Below are 18486 nucleotides of genomic sequence, written 5' to 3'. Positions count from 1 at the left end.
CCTCAGAGCATGAGGCAAACCCTCTCTGGATGGGGCTGGGAGGCATGCCTGGCTTCCCTCCAAGCCCACCTGCAGCCCTGCCATTCCTTTGTCCATCGCCCAGCTGTCAGCCCTTCCCTCATTTCCTACTGTACTCTCGACTCCTTGTTGCACACTAGAGCTCAGACTTGGGTGGGCCAATGAATTTACCTGTCCCCAAAAAGCCAGAACACCTGGTAAAAGACGGAAACTGCCCTTAAAGGAGAGGGCTAGGATAGGGGAAGAACTGGAAGAATAAACCCTCAGTGACCCAGCTCTGCCAGAATAGAACATGATGTTGAATGAGTATTGTATTTATTAATTCAACATATATTTATTAAATACCTATTATGGCAAAACACTGCTGGTACATATAATAAATTGTGTCTATTACCCATTGTATATAGACAGTAGTGTATACAGCTTAATGCATCTTATAAAGTATATAGAATATAGGCATGTTATTCATCATATCCTACATAACATATAGAATGTAGACTCCATTGTCTATAATATGTAGCACCCAGTAGATAAGACGAAGTCTAGGGCATTACCTTCCAATAGTCAGTGTTCATCAAATATTTCTTCAATGAATTAATGAAAAGAGACAATATGGGGATATGGTTACGAGCACAGATTTAGAGCCCAACTCTCTGACTTTGGAGCTTGGCTCTGCCATTTACCAACCATGACCTTGGGCAAGTTACCTAACCTCTCTGTGCCTCGATTTCCTCATCTGTGAATGGGGATAATAAATTGTGTAAGTATGCACGAAGTGCCTGGAAAAGTGCCTGGCACACGGAAAGCATTCACTCAGTGTTAGCTATCCTATCCTGCACATTTGGGGCCAGAAGCAGAAATGGCATCTCTGTCCCTTAAGGAGGAAATCTCTGAAATGATGTGTTTTCACATGAGATAATGTCTCTGAATTTCTTAGCACACAGCAGAAGTTTGGTAAGTGGTATTTTTTTCTTTTCCCTCCTTCCCTTTTCCTTCCTTTATGATGTTGGTAGCAACCTTCCTACAAAGTGCTTATTACTCTCTGACATAATTGTCGACAGAGCAACATTCTATTTTTTTCATGGAATCTCTTCTGCTACTATACAACACCACAAATTCAAAGAATTCTTGAACCTAGAAAAAGTTAGGGATCAGCTGATCCAGTCCTTTGCTTTTACCAACTGGAAATCGTGGCCAGAGAGGTTTGTGGTATCACCCAAAGTCACAAAGTAAAGTGTTATCTCTGAGAGAGCTAAAGTTTCCATCAGTGCTTGGGGTCTCTGACTGCTGTCTCTGTGCTCTTTTAACATAGGGCTTGAACTCACGACCCTGAGATCAAGGCCCTAAGATCAAGATCTGAACTGAGATCAAGAGTCGGATGCTTAACCAACCGAGCCACCCAGGCACCCTGTCTCTGTGCTCTTTTAATTATAACTCTTTAGTTGGTACTAAATTTTCTCCCCAAACTTTAGGAATAAATCTAATAAATTAAATGTAAATATGTAACATGTAATAAATTATCTTAAACCATCTGTTCAGGATCTATAACTCAACTGGCATGAATTGGTCATTTTTTTCCCATCAAGTTTAAAAGCAACAACAAAAAATAATTATTTTAAAGGAGGGAGGGTTGCAACAGGGAATTGAAAGCCTTAGTCAAAGCCATCCAGAGCAATGAAGTAGATCATGCCTTTAAAAACTATTGCTGAAAAAAATAATAATAAAAAATAAAAACTATTGCTGAGTGGTATTTGTAATGCGATGGGATTCTCAGAATAAAGTATGTGTGGCTTTAAGAGCCCTTGTGGTGGGTATCACCCTTGGCTTGTTTCTATGGTAACTGGAGCAGAGGGCTTTAGGGACCAAAGCCCTTCTACCTACAGATCTTATTTATCTGGCCAAGCATCACAGGGCTCTGCCCAAGTGTAGTGAGCTGAAGAAAGGAGACCTTGAGTGAGACAGTCACAGTCTAGGACAGAACAGAAGCTGTGCAGGACCCTAAGCCTTCATGATCAGTCATCTGAAAGAAGAATACAGACAGATTCACTGCTTTATACGTTTTGAATTTGCCAAGTGAAAAAGTCATACAAATGAGGAACGAAAGGAGCAATAATTCTGGCCAACAGGATGCAGATTTCAGGTAAATCTCTTTAGTCCTGAATGCCAAACTTCAGCAAGGATCCCCTGAGTCCAGATTCAGTGAGCAAACCAGAGCTATAGGCTCCCCCATGCCCTCCACCTGGAAGATTCTAAAGTTGTTTCCACTGAGCAACCCTCCAGTTCCCCAATCTTGACTAGCTGACACATCCTCATTGACCTACAAATTGTAATTTTGTTATAAAGGAAAAGAGCTCAAAGTTAGCACCCCAAAGCACAAAATCTAATTCCATTCTTCACAGATGGGGGGGGGGGGGGGAAGTCAGCAGGTGTCATTGAACATGGGCCCACTCACTCACCTCTCACCTTTGAAGAATGCATCCCGGGGGAGATCTGTGGTCCTGGCGTTGAGGTGATACACAGATGCCAGGTAAACATGACAACCAGAGTGAAAACAAGAAAGAGAAACTGAAATATTAAAACAGCAAGAAGATAAATGAGTTTTTGACTTGGATTAAGAGGTTAGAGAGAGTGAAAGAGAAAATTTTGCGCATGTGGAAAAAAGAAAATAATTAATTGCATATGTTACCACAAAACATTTATATACAAGTGTGAAACTAAACGTTGTAAATTCTCCCCCATTAATATTTAAACCAAATAATTCTCAGGAGAAGACAGGTCAGCTCCTCGGAGTTAATTCTAAAGAGATTCAGCAAATGCTTTCAATGCCTTCAGCATTCATCTCAGAGCCTGGAGGATTGTCCTGTGGGACTTTGTTACACCCCAGATGAAAACCCGGGACAAAGCAGTTGCTGGTATTTCCAAGTTTCTGATTTCATTAGACTTCCTTTCTGTGTAGCCCTAGCTCATTGATAAGATGTAATGAATAACCGATTTGTTCTCTCACCAGGGAATATGAGCCACATTCTCCAGAAAATGGCCTGGAGAGGAAAGTCTGGTGATGATGAGGTGGCTGCTGTGTGATTTTTTAAAATGGCAGAACTTCAGACTGTAGACTGTAACAGCTTGAAGAAAAGGGGACTGAATTAGAGCTGAGAAGAGATCCACAGAGGCATATTCCCACAAGACTAATTCCAAAGAGAATTCCAAAAACCCAGAGAAGGTTTTGGTAAAACATCCACATAGCACTACATATTCTTTTCCTTTTTCCTTTGAGAGAGAGAGAGAGAGAGAGAGAGAGGCAGAGACAAAAACAGAAACAGAGCATGAGAGGGGGAGGGGCAGAGTGAGGGAGACACAGAGTCCGAAGCAGGCTCCAGGCTCTGAGCTGTCAGCACAGAGCCTGATGCGGGGCTCAGACCCACCAACTGTAAGATCCTGACCTGAGCCGAAGTCAGACGCCTAATCTACTGAGCCACCCAGGCGCCCCAGCACTGCGTGTTCTTAAGGCCGTTTAGAGCCCTCCATGTCCTTTAACGTCACACTGGATGAATTAATAATGTTTCTGTAATTCCTCTTCACCTGAAACAAAGAAAGTTTGAGAAATTTGCCAAAGGTTGGTCTAAATGTCAGGAAGAGGAAGATTGGAGCCTAGATCTTAGTCCCTACACATGGAGTCTTACTTCTCTCTACAGCAAAGGAAGGGCAGAGTTTGGAGAACGAGCATTTTCTATGGCTTTGCATGGTGCCATCTACAGTGTTTACTAAGACCAATGGTCCCAAATCCGAGCATCAGGTCTCCCTGATCGAAACTTCACCTTGAACCCAGGAAGATTTTGACAGCATGTGAATCTGAAAAGCAGTTTGAGAATCAGCAGGCACCTGTCAGAATATAATCGGACGAAAAGAGGACTCAACTAGATGGAATAGATTCTGCCCGATGCTGCTGGCAGAGGATGGCTAGTTCACAAGGCCAGGAGTCCAGGAGTGCAGGGTTCGGGTTTTTAGGGCAAAGCTCACGGACAAGAACAGAATGTTCTCCTCACCCCTGACTGTGGACTGGAGCAGGGGGGCAAACTGTTTCTTGGGGCTCTTGACTGTTCTCAGCAACGTTCACGTAGCTCAGAGTAGCCCAGATAATTGAGATTCTTTCTCTGAAAGAAAAGAAGGCACGTACAGACAATTTTTTGTTTGCTGTTTGCTTAATGGCAACAGTTAATCTAGACCTCCAATCATTAAAGAAACGTGGGGTATCTTACTCAATTCCCTTTACCAAAGGTGCATTGCCTACTTAGAGTCAATAAATTTTTTTTTTAATGTTTATTTATTTTTGAAGGAGAGAGAGACAGGGTGTGAGTAGAGGAGGGGAAGAGAGAGAGGGAGACACAGAATCCAAAGCAGGCTCCAGGCTCCGAGCTGTCAGCACAGAGCCCGACGCAGGGCTCAAACTCACAGACCGCGAGATCATGACCTGAGCCGAAGTCGGACGCTCAACCGACTGAGCCACCCAGGCACCCCAGTCAGAGTCAATAAAAATGAGTCCCACTTTGGTTGTCGCTGTTGTGACTGATGCCTTCATCAGATGAGGTGTAGATATAAGAGAGGGGTGAGACGCAGGGTAGTCAGGCCATCTCCCAATCCTGTCCCCGTAAAATTAACGTGAAAAGGAGGTTTGGTTTACCTTCTGCTTAGTCTTCAGTCAGCAGAAAAGTAATTGCCTTATCCTAACTGAAAAACGTGACTTCCTGATTACAGTAAAGAGAGGAAAGGGAAAAAAAGAGCAGGGCAGACACAGGCCTTTCATTGGTAAGAACTGGGCGAAAATGTTGCCTCCTGAGAGAGCCGGCAGCTCAGAAGCTGGTGGAAAAGGAGCTGAGGCCGCCCGTGAGGCATTTTGAAGACAGAAGTTGTCCGTATGCATGAAGCTCCCAATACACCACCCATTCGAGGGGGGTGATCTGACTCTGCCTGAATTCGAGGGTCATGAAATCAAGGATTTAGAATGTTCGTCGCATTCCCCGCCCCCTCCAAAAAAACCTGTGTTCAAATTCAGACTCCGATGCTTACTCATTGTGAGGCCAGAGGCACTGTTGGAAGTAAACACAGTACCTGCTTCACAGGGTTGTCAAGAAGAGGGGACAGTGCATGGAAGGTTCTGAACACAAGTCTTAACAATAGAGGCTAGTGTTCAACAGAGGCTAGCTATTGTTTCAAGCTTTAAAAATGTTAATTCTTGGGGCACCTGGGTGGCTCAGTGGATTGAGCGTCCAACTGCGGCTCAGGTCATGATCTCAGGGTTCATGAGTTCGAGTCCCGGCCTCTGTCAACACAGAGTCCACTTCAGATCCTCTGTCCCCCACCACACCCCCCGAAACCGATCCTCTCCCACTCACGCTCTCTCAAAAATAAAAATAAACATTTACAAAATAAAAAAATAGAAATGATTTATTCTTGTTATTGTTATTCCTTGACTGACTGGGACAGCCGGGACTTCTTTCTATCCTGCTTTTTTTTTTTTAATTTTTTTTTTAACATTTATTTATTTTTGAGAGACAGAGGGAGAGAGCACAAGCAAGGGAGAAGCAGAGAAAGAAAGAGACACAGAATCAGAAGCAGGCTCCAGGCTCCAAGCTGTCCGCACAGAGCCCAACACGGGGCTCGAACTCACAAACTGTGAGATCTTGACCTGAGCCGAAGTTGGACACTCATCTGACTGAGCCACCTAGGCGCCCCATCTTTCTATCCTGCTTTTGACATTGCTGGGCTGACTTTACATGTTCTCCTACCATATCCTTAAAGCCCTGGAATCCTCAGAGCAAGGCAGAGTGAGAACAAGCTAGGTTAACCCTAATGGGACTCCAAAAGTGTGGAGGCCCCTCTCCCTTTGGGTCTCCACCTCTGGCCAGAGAGACTGAGCTCACAGGCAGGACGAGCTTTCTGCAAAGGTGCAGCTGAGTTTTGTACCCAGAGGCGACCATGGAAACCACTGGGGACTCTGGAGGGTGGCCATCCCTGCAAGACGCCCTTTCTGATAAACAGGGGATCAGATGGACCTTCGGTGCACACAGACAGGCCTCCCAGACTGGAACAGGTCCACTCGGGGGCCGGGAGCGGGGGAGGGGGGGGGAGGGGGTGCGGGAGAGGCAGCAGTCCTCCACCCAGCTCCTATGACTAATTGTAGCTAACTTTATGGAGCTCTTTTATGCCCCAGCCTCTGCATAATAAGCACTTTGCATATGGATTAGCTCATTTAGTCCTCAGCAGCGTGAGGAGGTAGGTGCTATTAAAAGCCCCATTTTCATAATGAGACACTAAGACTTACAGAGGTTAAGCGACTCGTCCGACGTCGACCGTGACACCAAAGCCAAGATTTCAATGCAGGTTCACGTGACACCAAAGTGCACGCATTGGTCACGTTGCCCGTCTTCCGTTTGAGAGCTGTTCACATGGGGCCGGGCAAGCATCTAGGGAGGGGTCTTCTCCGAGGGCAACCCCATTGTGGAAAAGCTACACTGTGTTCCTACTGTTCACAAGGGGAAGAGGGAAGATTAAGGGCCTGGAGAAATGTTCCAGGTCCACGCCGTGTGTATGCTGTCAGTAATCCTATTCGGAATTGAGAAAAATAGAACAGTTACTGGAAATAGGGTGAAAAATTACTCCATCCACACTTTAGAACTCCCTCATTAACAGTCATGTGACCAAATCCAGGAACAAGCCATGAATATAAGAACAATGATTTGATTTTTATGTTTATTATCTACATTGCATAGGGTGTTACCCTGGCAGCGCTGGGAGGAAACAAGCTAGTAAAAATTATGTGTGGGCCGGTGGAATGTTTTGATTATCCGCATTGTTGATTTTACCTCCTGACAGATTCTTTCATTAGGTTGAATTAACTGATGCGCCTTTCAAGTTCTCAGCTAACAGCAAGCAACGCACTGAGGAATCTCAGGGAATTGCTGCCACCACAGGCCAGAGAGCAGGCAGTTTCATTCTTATCAAAGCATCTCAAATAAGAATAGCATTAGGACTGTGGGGGGAAGAAAAGAGGACAAACCCCACCTTACTGGATAAGCCCTATACAGAAAAAACAGTGAATCTCTTTTGGGTCCTCAAAAATGTATGGGGACATTTTAGGGGGACAAGGTGTGGGGGGTGATTAGAGAACGAAAGAAAAGTCAGTGGTCATGGTGAGGAACGAGTTAAAGCTAAATATCTAAACCTCTCTGGTCAAAGCTCCGGGGAGCTCTACTTGCCTCAGAGACTGAGAAACCTCCTGGGAAGATTTGGGAAAATCAAGCTTGCTCAAAAAGCAAGGTCTGAGTGGTCAGAAAGAGAGAAGGTTCTCAGTGCAGCCTCATGGCGGTTATTCAGTTCACCGCCTGCCCTGCTGATGCCCCTGGTCCTCCAAACCCTCCCCCTCTATGAACCTGTTGGACCCAAAGCCTGTAGAAAGGAGGAGGCTGTAAGCAAAACTAGAAAATACTCCCACTCAGAGCTGTTTGTGGTGCTTGCCAGAGGCTGGGGTGGAGAGTAGGCGAAATGAGTGAAGATGGTCAAAAGGTATAACTTTCAGTTAGAATATAAATAAGTCCTGGGGGTGTCAGGGACAGCATGGTGACTACAGGTAACGACACTGTATTGCATATTTGGACATTGCGAAGAGAGTAGATGGATGTGAAGCGGACTTATTGTGGTGAGCATTTCACGATGAGTACAATTACAGAATCACTGTGCTGTCCGTCTGAAGCTAATGTGATATTACGTGTCAGTTATACCTCCATAAATAAGATTAAAAAATCTTTAAAGCTGTCGGATATTAGGGCATAGATGTCACCCCTTTGGCACTCCCCTCAGCAATGAAACATATAGAAAAACAGGAGAGATATGTGCTCTGGCATGTCTATCAGGAGACTGCAGCACCCAGAAGAGACGTGGAAACCCCCAGGGAGATAACAAGGGCGCCCAGTAGAAAAGCCAGACATCTGCTGGAGACATGGCAACAAGTGGGACTTTGTTATAAGAGCAACACAAAGTATTTTTCTCAGAAGAGACACTAATCTGCTTTTTGGTTGTTTTTTTTTTTTAAAGATCACTTGTGTAGACAATTGATTTTAGGGAACCAAGAGAAAAAGTAGGGAGACCAGTTTGGAGCCTGTTGCAATAATCAAGGCAAGAGATAGATGACAGCAGCATACAGACAAAGGAAGGTGGCAGGGAGGATGAGGAAAACGGATAGACTGGAGGCACATTACGGAGGCAGAGTCAGGAAGGCTGGCTGATGTTTTGGATGTCAAGGGTAAGGAAGAGGGAGAAAACAAGAATGACTCTGATTTCTGCTTGCTTCGCAGGGTGGGTAAGGAAGACTTGCTGAGAAATTAATTTAGAGGAAAAAAATCAGGAGTTCTGTTTTAGACACTTTGAAGTTAATTAAGCATGTCTGGGAGTTAAGAGAAGACAGAACATCAAAGGAAGGTCAGTGCTGCAGCCGCAAACAAAAGTGTGGGATTCCGCAAGGAGAGAGAAGTGAGTGCAGAGGGAGAGGGGAAGGGGTGGCCTGGGATCCACCCTGAAGAAACCACTCTTCAGAGGACAGGTAAAGGAAAATGAACTTGAGAAGAGGACGGAGAAGGGAAAATCAGAGAAGTGGGAGGTGGCATCCCAGAAGCCAAGAGAAGAGGACCAGCCAAGAGAGCAATCAGTTTTGACAAAAGCTGCTGAGAAGTTGTGCAGGTCAAGGATGAAGAACATTGCGTTGGGTTTCGGAACATGGAGTCACTGGTGACCTTGGTGAGAGAGATGTCAGTGGAGGCGGAGCCAGAGTGGGTGGGTTCATGAGCAAGTGAACATGCGCATTCAACTTTACTGCCTCTTGAAACGCCACAAAAACAACAATAATGTGATCGTCTTTACCATAAACCCAAAAGGATGGTGAGAAGGGACGAACACACAACAACCACAATGTTTTGCAAGCTAAAAATCACCGATGAGCTATAACTGATTAAGCAGACTGAAGGAAGCCAGATCCTGAGTCAGTAGTGAGGAAGCCTCAAACTAACACAATTTACATTTTCAAAGTCTCAGGGAATGGTGGCACCAGGAAACTTTAAAAGTAGAGGTAAGGTTAGAGGACTGGGAATTGGCATTTGAGTAATGGAAACTGGTTGAAAGCAGTCTAAAAAGTAATCATATTTGCAACCCCCCCCACCCCCCAACCATGTCCTGAATAGTTTTTTTACTGCTCTCCCCAGGCCTGGCAGAAGACAGGTTCATTCTCTGGAAAGATATGACCATGAGTCTCCAGACTGGGGTACCAAGCAGGAAGATTAAGAGACTGTATGCTTTTGTGTGCTGAGACTCCTCAAGACTCCTCCCCTCCTCACCTTCCAGAACTCAGGGAAGATTCTCTTGGGAAACTGCCCAGTCCAGAGGCAAGATACCTGCATCAGGGTTACCCAAGGAAATAGCCAGGGCAGACTGCCCTCCTCTGAAGCTCACAGTTGACAAGCTCCATTCATGTTAACAAAGCTTCAAATCAGCTTTTTTGCCCCCACTACCAAGCATAAGCAGGCAGCTATTAAAAGATATCTGAAGAAAGCCACTTGCAGAAAATAAAGACTATACAAGAGGAAGAAAACTTCCAGAAAATGATATATTTAGTATCCTCACAGCGTTTAGAAGAGATAGTGCAACCAGGAAAGAAGAACAGATTGCAAGTAAAAATAGGACCCTCAGAGAACAAACAACAACCTAAAGACCTTGGAAATTAAATTTATGATGGCAGAAATGAAAGCCTCAGTAGAAGGGCTACAAAAATAAAACTTAGGCAAAAAAAAAAAAAAAAAACCAAAACCAAAAAAAAAAAAAAAACAATAAAATGGAGTATAGGAAAAAAAAAATATGGAAATTAGGGGATCTGTCTAGGAGTTCCAGTACCCAAATAACAGGAGTGCCAGAAAGAGATATGAAAACACAGAGGGGAGGAAATCGTCAATGAAATAATTTAAGAAAATTTTCTAGAGTTGAACTGTCAAAATGGATGAAGGTAAACCTATCCCCAAGCACATCATTGTAAAATTTCAGAACACTAGGGACAAAGAGGGGAGACTGCAGGCTTCCCTAGAGAAAATAGATGACATTCAGAGGGTTAAGAATCAGAATGTGTTGGGGCACCTGGGTGGCTCAGTCAGTTGAGCGCCTGGCTCTTGATTTTGAATCAGGTCACGGTCCCACAGCTCATGGGATCAAGCCCTGCATCAGGCTCTACGCTAACAGTATGGAGCCTGCTTGGGATTCTCCCTCTCTCTCTGCCTCTCCCTCACTTGTGCTTGCTCTCTCTCTCAAAATAAATACATAGACATAAAAAAAAAAAAAGAATGTCTTTGGACTTTTCAATCATAACACTGGAGGCTAGATCACAAGGCAATGTTGCTTTCAAAATTCTGAAGGAGTTATTTTCAACCTAGATTCTTTTTATACCTAGCCCAACCATCTATTAAGTAAAAGCTTAGAATACAGACAGTTTCACTTGCAAGGTCCCCCCCAATTTACCACCCATCCACTTTTCTCAAGAAGTGACTGAAAGATGTGTCCCACAAAAATAGGAAAGGAGAAGAGTTTGGACTTGGGATTGAAGAAAAAGATGAAAAGAATCCCAGGCTGATAGTGAAGGAACCTCCTAAGAGACAGTGCCACCTACAACAGCTCAGGAAGACAGACTGGAGACGATCTACGTGAGGAAGGTGGTCAGAAGGCTGTGGAAGAGATTTCCTCAAGAGGATAAACAAATTTGATAGCTGAATCTAAACATCTTGAGAGGAGTTAAATAGTGACAGCCTTTAGTGGAACTGGTGGTGAGTACATGGAAAACTAAGTAAATGAAAAAAGGCATTCCCAGGAAAATTAAAGGGTGTATAAAAAAGAAAAAGTCATCTACATTTCAGATATGCCTCAGCTCTCAATATCATAATAAAATAAACACTGATTTTTTAACGAAGCAAAACTATAACGTCACCATGCCCTCACCCTGATGTAAGTGTATATGTGAGTGTTGCAGGGAAGAGGAAGGAATGATGGAAAAAATGAGAGTCAAATCTTCACTCTCTCTAAGGGAAAGTCAGTAGGTAAAAGTGCCTAAAATTGAGGGATCAAGAAGAAGCATGATACTAGCATTTTATTTAAAAAACAGAGAGTTCAATGCCAAAAAGAAAATCAGCAGGGCCCCTGGGTGGCTCCGCTGCTTAAGTGTCTGACTCCGATTTCAGCTCACGTCATGATCTCACGGTTCATGGGACTGAGCCCTGCATCGGGCTCCACAACAACAGCATGGCGTTTGCTTGGGGTTCTCTCCGTCTCTGCCCCTCCCTCAGTTGTGCTTGCTCTCTCTCCATCTCTCTCTCTCAAAATAAATAAATAAATAAACTTAAGAAAGAAAGAAAGAAAGAAAGAAAGAAAGAAAGAAAGAAAGGAAGGAAGAAAGAAAGGAAGAAAGAAAAAGAAAATCAGCAAAAGGAGTTATAAGTAGCTGTCTTTGATGCGGGAAGCAGACCAGGGGACTATTTTTCATCACAAGCCTTATGGAACTACTTGATTCTTTAAAAAAACGTGTGTGGATCATCCCACCAAAAACAGAAACCAAAGAGAAATGAAGGTAAACAGAAAGTGCAGAAGTGATGATGGCATGTGTAGACAAGTGTTTTGAGATATTTGGTTCTAAAGGGGAACAGAAAAGTGAGGTAGCTTGGGTCAAGGGTGGGTTTTTTAAAGATGGGACAGGGAGCACATTTGGCATGAGACTTGTCTACCAAGAGACAGACTGGTGGTGCAGCAGAGGGAGGATTCCAGAAGGAGTGAAGTCCCTGGGAAGATCAGAGGGATGGGATCCAAAGCCCACAGGGTGGGGATAGGTGTTGATATGGGAGGAACACCTCCTTCCCTGGAATAAGAGGGAACAAAAAGATAGACACAGACACAAATAACATTGCAGAATTTGTTGCGACCCTGCCTCTTGCCTTGTCAGGCCTCAACAAGATACCCAGAGTGGAACCCAATGCAAGACACTGGCAGTTATCCGAGGAGTAACACACACAGCATCTCCAGGCGTGTTCCTGGTTCTTTCAACCCTCCCACGGTGTGGGATGCCAAACTGCCTCTTCTCGATGAGTAACTCTCCCACAATGGATGTATTAACCTTTCATCTCACAGGAATAAGCACGTCTACCTTTGAAGATAAAGATGTCCACTGGTAAGGTGCTGGATTCAATTTTCCGGGGCGGGGGGTGGGGGGGCTGGGGAAACCCTCCTGCTGCAAAACGACTACATCCCAGGTAAAAGCATACTTACTGATGCAACACTGGGCTTGTAGGAAATCAGGGAAATTGCCAAGGGACCCCCTCCCCGCAAAAAAAAGGAGCAAACCATAAGTGGAAATTAGAGCTGCAAGCAGGGATCAGGCAGGGAAGAACAGAACTGTCCTCGGAGCAAATGGTGGCAGCCGAGGCACGATGCTGATACCCTTGAGCCAGCAGCCTGGAGGGGGAGCCGAACCTTGGACTCTTCCATTAGGCCACAACTGTGGAAGAGGTCTGAGTGGTTCCAAGTTAGCAGCGCTTGGCAGAAACAGAAGCAAATCCTTCCAGAAGAGAGCACCCCCGCCCCCGCCCTGTTTAAACCTGGAAGATTCCCACAGATGAAGATCTAACCCATGTGAGCACACACGCGCGTGCACACACACACACACACACACACACACGCAGAGATTGGCAGGCCAAGGAGGGGCAACAATGAGCATGAGTGACAGTCAGCAGGCACATCTTCATGAAAAGACAGGAAAAGGAGATTAAAACAAAGAACAACAACAACAAAAACAACAAAACCTGTCTTGCTTACCTGAATTTGGCCTTCGGAACACATACCACAATCGTCTGAGTTCTTACTACAATGCACATTCCTGGGCCCCATTCCAGGCTAACGGAGCCGGGCCTCTGGCACTTGAGCCTGGGAATCTGCATTAACCCTCACTCCCCACAGAAAGAAAACCAGACACACAGACCTGGCTTTCCTTTCCACAATCACATTCCTACAGCTTTTATTGTTCACTCATTCATCAAGAAATGATCACAGCAGGCCCATCCATTCAAAAACCTAAAGGGAAACTTAAGAAAATAGCTAAACAAAAGAGCACCCCCTAGTGCCAGCACAGGGACCAAGTTGGCCTGGATGCTGTTTCTCTCCTGTTAGAAGCAGCAGGGACCTCGTCTATCCAGCCCCTGAGCCCTTGGAGCCGTCACTGTGCTGGAATCCTGGTCACATGTCCGTGACTGTAGTGCATACAATACTGTGATTGAAGACGATGGGAATTGGGGACCATAATAACCACCAATGTCATAGCTTAACGTAGACTGTGTTCACCAGGCATTTAGAAGTGCTTAGAAGATCCATGGTGGGCTGTCAGGAGACTACAGGAGGGACTGGGAGAACTCACTCCAAAGGAAGATAGGCATAGGCTGGGTCCAAATAATGAGCTCATTTCAAATAGAGGACTAATTTTGAGTACAACAGAAGCTGATTCTAATTTACTTGGCCCAACCCCCAAGGCCCTTATCCTGGGGAAAGTACTGGACAAAAACGAACCAACAAAAAGGACAAAAAATGCAAACAAAACATAACACTGCCTTGAAATTGTGTATCTTAAGGAGCAGGGGACAAGCTAAGGGGAAATGTTAAGTGCCTTGTGAGGAAATTGGCAATGACAACAATAGCCAATCAAAGTTGAATGGCTACTGTGGGCCAAGAAGGGTAGAGTATTATGACAGTCCTATCAGGCAGGCATTACTGTTATTATTTTACAGATAAGAAAGCCGAGTTCAGAGAGGTTGAGCCACTCGCTCGCTAATGCACGACAATATATCGTGGAGCCAAAGTTGAACTCAGGACTGCTCAACCTCACAAGCCACAGTTCTAAGCTTGTTTTTCTGATTTGACTGTTTAAGCAGGTGATTAAATTTCAGTGTTCTCGATTTAGAAAAGTCATTGCAGGATGTTCAGTGAAAATTCCTTCCCTCACCACCGCCACCCGGCTCCGTTCCTCACGGACAGCTAGTGCCGTTAGATTATGTGTGATATTCCAGAGATATTTTAGTCTGTGATCTGTTGCACAAGTGACAGCAGATTACACACACTGTTCTGAACCTCACGCTTTTTTGCAGAGGAAAATGTCCTGTGGAGCAAGCACCCCGTATCAGTACCTAACGGGCCTCCTTGTGCTATTTTGCAGCTGTAGGATCTCACTGCGGTGTGGACGCCAAGGTCCTGTTTCCCAGTCCCTGGTCAGTAGACTTAACGGGTGTTTCCATTTTCCAAATAGAGTAGCTGGTGCACTTTACTCTGAGCAAACTCCACTCCCTCTGGAGGGACCTTGAGATCCTCCCATGGCAATCAGGCTCCTGTAAGCTGAGAGACACAGCAATACTTCGGGTTGCCCTAACCAGTGGGAGTTTACAGGGAAGGCCGGAAAGAAGGGGAACTGAACACAGCTGGAGAACAGCAGGAGGCAGAACAGCTTCTCCCAGGCACCGGGCACCTCTGCCCCCGGCAGGGGTGAGGTGTGCCATCAGCTACCCTCATTCTGCTCCCAAGCCTCCCTCTCCCATCTTGTGCCCCAGAGTCCAAACTTCGGCACAGGAGAGGGGCAGGGTCTCCGGCACGTGGATGCCTGGGGAGGCTTGGGGAGCTGTTGGCCCGTCAGATACCCTGGGAGCAGAGTCCACCCCTAGTCCCACCAGGTGTAGAAAAGGTAGTGGGGTCAAGTGGGTGAAAATGGGAGAGCCTGTGCATAAAAGGCCATGTCCCCAGAAAAGGCTTGGAGTTCCTTGCTCAGAGCAAAACAGACTCTCTGCCGGTACCTCTGGCCCAGCGATTTCAGAACCGCCGGGGAGGAATTTAAGTGAGCTGAACTCCAGCCAAGCAAGTGAGGCCAGAGTCAGAGTCAGAGGCTCTCTTAATGTTACCTGGTTTTTAGAACCAGGCTGTTTCAGTCTGGGGGGAAAAATGATCCCAGGCAACCACTGGTGAGGCTTTCTAGCTTAAAAAAACAAGCTCACGTACCTTAGTTCACCACAGTCTCCTGAAGCGCCTATTATCAGTAGCGTTCCCATTTTATGGATGAGGAAAATCGAGGCTCAAGAGGTTGTATGAGTTACCTGGGATCACACAGCCAGTCAGCAATGGAGCTGAGACTCAAATCCAGGCCCTGTGACTCCACTTGGTGCTTCCTTGTGATTCCTCACGTCGCTACAGTAGCCCCCTCGTTTATGAGTGGGGCCCGCGCTGCAAGACCCCCAATGCCACCTGAAACCACGGATAGTGCCGACCCCTACATACACCGCATTGTTTCCTAGACGGACATACCTATGTGACCTGTAAATGAAGCACAGTAAGAGATTAACAACAATAGTAAAATAGAGCAATTATAACAATACGCTGTAATAGGGGCGCCTGGGTGGCTCAGTGGGTTAAGCGGCCGACTTCGGCTCAGGTCATGATCTTGCGGTCCGTGAGTTCGAGCCCCGCGTCGGGCTCTGTGCTGACAGCTCAGAGCCTGGAGCCTGTTTCAGACTCTGTGTCTCCCTCTCTCTGACCCTCCCCTCCCTGTTCATGCTCTGTCTCTCTCTGTCTCAAAAATAAATAAACGTTAAAAAAAAAAAATTAAAAAAAACAAAACAATACGCTGTAATGAAAGTCACGGTCTCCCTCTCAGAATATCTTACCGTACGTACGCTTCTTGTGGTGACGTGAGATGATAAAATGCACGCGTGACGAGATGAAGGCACGGGAATGACATAGCTGTTGTGACGCCGCCTTAGGCTACCATTGACCTTGTGTTGATGCGTGAGGAGGGTGGTCTGTAGCTGGACACGGTGGGCTGCGGGAACTGAAACCACGGATAAGGGGGGGCTCCTGTACTTGAGTTTCTGCCATTCCCCAATGGCAGTGCTCCCAGCTCTCTCTGGGAGGCCCCCCGCTCCCCTCCCTCCCTGTGCTCTGGCGGGTTGTTCTCATTCACTGCCTTGCCTTAGTCTCATTCCGAAAGGTCGATGGCCCCCCGTTTCTCTGCCCAGCCCAGGCCTTCCTCCCGAGTTCCATGCTCGTCTATCTACTATCCTACTGGACGCCCCCACGTAGCCGCCCAAGTCACCTCAAGGTCTTTCTCCCTAAACTGCGTCCCCTCTTCCTCTGTGCTTTCTCAGTAGCAGTAGCTTCCCTTGCTCAAGCACACCATGTGCCATTGTATGTTGGCAAGACAGGGGTACCGTCATCCCATTTTACAGATGAAGAAGCCAAGGCACAGAGATGCTAACTTACTTGCACAGGGCCATAGCTCTAAGTCGTTGACAGCCGGGATTCAAACTGAGCTCTGTGGCGAATTGCTCCCACATTAGGCTGTCTGGGAACCGCAGGCCACGGTTGTCCACCCTGTTGAACGAACGAGCCAGAAGTCGTGGGGCGCCCTCTTACTCGTGCTTCCCTCTCCCCCGCCCCGTCCCCGCCCCACAGCTGCTCCAGAGCCAAGTCAGTCCATTCTGCCTCCTGAGGGTCTCTCAGGTCGTGCCTTCTCTCCATTCCCATCACCACTCACTCAGTTCAGCCCCTAAATGACGGCTTCCCCTGATACTGAAAAAGCCTCCTAACTAGTTTCTCTGTCTCCGGCATCAGCCCCCACCTCAGATCCTCTCTCTCTGGGAATGAGCCTTCTAAAATATACCCGAGCGGGGAGGGGGGCTGGGGGGCTCAGTCAGGTAAGCGTCTGACTCTTGGTTCCGGCTCAGGTCATGATCTCACGGTTCGTGAGTCCGAGCCTCACGTGGGGCTATACACAGAGTGTGAAGCCTGCTTGGGGTTCTCTCGTGCTCATCTCGAGCCCATCCCTCGTGCTCTCTCTCTCTCTCTCCCCCTCTCACTCTAAATAAATAAATAAATGAAATAAAAGTAAAAATGAAATATACCTGATCATCACATGCCACTGGTTAAGAGTCTCCGAAGGCTTCCTACTACCTTGAGGATGAAATCTCAAGTCCCCGAGACTGCCACTGCCTGTCCCTCCGTGCCACAGAGAAAGACTGAATTGTGCACGAACTACTGACAAGTGTCCAGTAATCTAACATGCTGTCGTTTACCCACTTGGTCACATTCATATTGTCTTTGGCACAATGTAATCTGGTTTTACAACAGGGTCACCAATTACACCCAGGATGGCAGGATGTGTTACGGAATGATTTATCGCTCCACACCTCATAGAAAAGTGCACTTTATACATTTTCCAAAACTATTCAACGCAGAGAGCATAATTTGTGCTCAGCAGAAGAAGGATCTGGCTGTTTGATGCTCATTAGCATATTAAAGCCCCAGAGAAATCCAGCAATGCAGAAAGTAGAGCGATGCTGTTCACAGTTTTCTCTCTGCACATCTATCTAGTAACATCTTCTAGAAATGTTTCCTGTCCACAGATGTTTGGGGAAGCACTGTAATCCAGGGCAGAGTCTCTAAAGCCTTCTGGAATTTCACCTACTCTGAAGGCGGGATGTAACTGCAGATTGCCATTCTGCCTTGAACAGCTTGGGTGGATTCCCACCAGTGTTTCAAGATTCAGTTCAGGTACCACTTTTTCCCAGAAGCCATCGCTCTCTCTCGTTTTCACACACATACACACACACACACACGTTTGTGACATGTAAATTGTATATAATCCCATAACACCCCTCTCTCACATTTTCTATTGTTTTAAATTATTTTGAGAGAGAAAGAGACAGCACGAGTGGGAGAGGGGCAGAGAAAGAGAGAGACAGAATCCCAAGCAGGCTCCACACTGTCAGCATGGAGCCCGATGCGGGGCTCAAACTCCTAAAACCGTGAGATCAAGACCTGAGCCGAAACCGAGAGTCAGACGTTTAACCGACTGAGCCACCCAGGTGCCCCTTCTATTGGTTTTTCTGGAATATCCAGCTTGGACTGACTACAGCTGAAACAGAATTACGAATGGGCTCCAGCACTGGAAGCTTGCTGCTAGAGCAGCTCCTGCCTTACTCCCTCCCAGGTTCAAGTTCAGCTGGAGGGCAGGCACCTGCCTCTTCAGCAGGCCCATCCCATTGGTCACATGTCTGATCACTGTAGACAAGGAAATGAGTGCAGGAATGTGGCCTAGACCATGGGGGCCACCTCGGAAGTTGGGAGGAGAAAAGCTCTCAGGTACCCCCCCCCACCCCCCGCCCTGCCCCGATCACATAGGGCCTGCTGCTGGGGCCTTACCTCCCTCTACCCAGCCCTCCCAGGGCCAGTATGTGGCTGATTCTCTGGACCCAGCGCGACATGGGCCAACTTTTCCTTCCTCATCTCACTGTTGCTGCTGGTTTTCTAAGTGTTTGAATGCTGTGAAAGCGAATTAAGTCCTGCCCTGAGACGCTTGCTGGTGGTAGT

The 18486-nt window shown here is 46.5% G+C and overlaps 1 long non-coding RNA gene across 1 annotated transcript; it reads right to left on the bottom strand.

The window, feature by feature from the left end:
• Nucleotides 1–376: 376 nt before the first annotated feature.
• LOC132664382 (uncharacterized) lies at nucleotides 377–17123 on the bottom strand. Its single transcript, XR_013553591.2, has 8 exons — nucleotides 17019–17123; nucleotides 16378–16488; nucleotides 15783–15946; nucleotides 6338–15432; nucleotides 4062–4169; nucleotides 3459–3597; nucleotides 2475–2583; nucleotides 377–2335 (listed from the first exon to the last, which is right to left on the bottom strand). It is a non-coding gene; the product is annotated as an uncharacterized LOC132664382 (long non-coding RNA).
• Nucleotides 17124–18486: the final 1363 nt, after the last annotated feature.

Source organism: Panthera onca, chromosome F2 (genome assembly GCF_046562875.1).
Source record: "Panthera onca isolate mPanOnc1 chromosome F2, mPanOnc1 haplotype 2, whole genome shotgun sequence".
NCBI classification, from domain to species: domain Eukaryota; kingdom Metazoa; phylum Chordata; class Mammalia; order Carnivora; family Felidae; genus Panthera; species Panthera onca.
The sequence above is the reverse complement of the archived record's forward strand: the minus strand, read 5'-3'. Positions and strand labels throughout refer to the sequence as shown.